This window comes from Triticum dicoccoides, chromosome 7B (genome assembly GCF_002162155.2).
Source record: "Triticum dicoccoides isolate Atlit2015 ecotype Zavitan chromosome 7B, WEW_v2.0, whole genome shotgun sequence".
Taxonomy (NCBI): Eukaryota; Viridiplantae; Streptophyta; class Magnoliopsida; order Poales; family Poaceae; genus Triticum; species Triticum dicoccoides.
Window position 1 is genome coordinate 48602891 of NC_041393.1, and position 1975 is coordinate 48604865.

The following is a 1975-nucleotide window of genomic DNA, read 5'->3' on the forward strand; positions in this document are numbered from 1 at the left end:
GCACCAGCCCACCTGGGGCTGGTCCCCTCCCACACTTGGCCCATGTAGCCCTCCGGGGCCGGTGGCCCCACTTGGTGGACCCCCGGGACCCTCCCGGTGGTCCAGGTACGTTACCGATAAAACCCGAAACTTTTCCGGTGACCAAAACAGGACTTCCCATATATAAATCTTTACCTCCGGACCATTCTGGAACTCCTCGTGACGTCCGGGATCTCATCCGGGACTCCGAACAACATTCGGTAACCACATACAAACTTCCTTTATAACCCTAGCGTCCTCGAACCTTAAGTGTGTAGACCCTACGGGTTCGGGAACCATGCAGACATGACCGAGACGTTCTCCGATCAATAACCAACAGCGGGATCTGGATACCCATGTTGGCTCCCACATGTTCCACGATAATCTCATCGAATGAACCACGATGTCAAGGACTCAATCGATCCCGTATACAATTCCCTTTGTCTAGCGGTATTGTACTTGCCCGAGATTCGATCGTCGGTATACCGATACCTTGTTCAATCTCGTTACCGGCAAGTCTCTTTACTCGTTCCGTAACACATCATCCCGTGATCAACCCCTTGATCACATTGTGCACATTATGATGATGTCCTACCGAGTGGGCCCAGAGATACCTCTCCATTTACACGGAGTGACAAATCCCAGTCTCGATTCATGCCAACCCAACAGACACTTTCGGAGATACCTGTAGTGCACCTTTATAGCCACCCAGTTACGTTGTGACGTTTGGTACACCCAAAGCATTCCTACGGTATCCAGGAGTTGCACAATCTCATGGTCTAAGGAAATGATACTTGACATTAGAAAAGCTTTAGCATACGAACTACGATCTTTGTGCTAGGCTTAGGATTGGGTCTTGTCCATCACATCATTCTCCTAATGATGTGATCCCGTTATCAACGACATCCAATGTCCATGGTCAGGAAACGATAACCATCTATTGATCAACGAGCTAGTCAACAGAGGCTTACTAGGGACATGGTGTTGTCTATGTATCCACACATGTATCTGAGTTTCCTTTCAATACAATTATAGCATGGATAATACACGATTATCATGAACAAGGAAATATAATAATAACTAATTTATTATTGCCTCTAGGGCATATTTCCAACAGTCTCCCACTTGCACTAGAGTCGATAATCTAGTTCACATCGCCATGTGATCAACACTGATAGGTCACATCGCCATGTGACCAACATTCAAAGAGTTTACTAGTGTCTTAAACTAGTTCACATCACCATGTGATTAAGTCTCAATGAGTTCTTGGGTTTGATCATGTTTTGCTTGTAAGAGAAGTTTTAGTCAACGGGTCTGCAACATTCAGATCCGTATGTACTTCGCAAATCTCTAAGTCATATTGTAAATGCTGCTTCTACGCTCCACTTGAAGCTATTCCAAATGGTTGCTTCACTATACGTATCCGGTTTGCTACTCAGAGTCACTCGGATAGGTGTTAAAGCTTGCATCAACGTAACCCTTTACGCCGAACTCTTTATCACCTCCATAATCGAGAAACATGTCCTTATTTACTCCAAGGACAATCTTGACCGCTGTCCAATGATCCATTCCTGGATCATTCTTGTACCCCTTGACTGACTCATGGCAAGGCACACTTCTGGTGCAGTACACAGCATAGCATACTATAGAGCCTACGTCTAAAGCATAGGGGATGACCTTCGTCCTTTCTCTCTTTTCTGCCGTGGTCGAGCTTTAAGTCTTAACTTCGTACCTTACATCTCAGGCAAGAACTCCTTCTTTGACTGATCCATCTTGAACACCTTCAAGATCATGTCAAGGTACATGCTCATTTGAAAGTATTATTAAGCATTTTGATCTATCCTTATAGATCTTGATGCTCAATGCTCAAGTAGCTTAATCTAGGTTTTCCATTGAAAAACACTTTTCAAACAACCCTATATGCTTTCCAGAAATTCTACATCATTTCCGATCAACA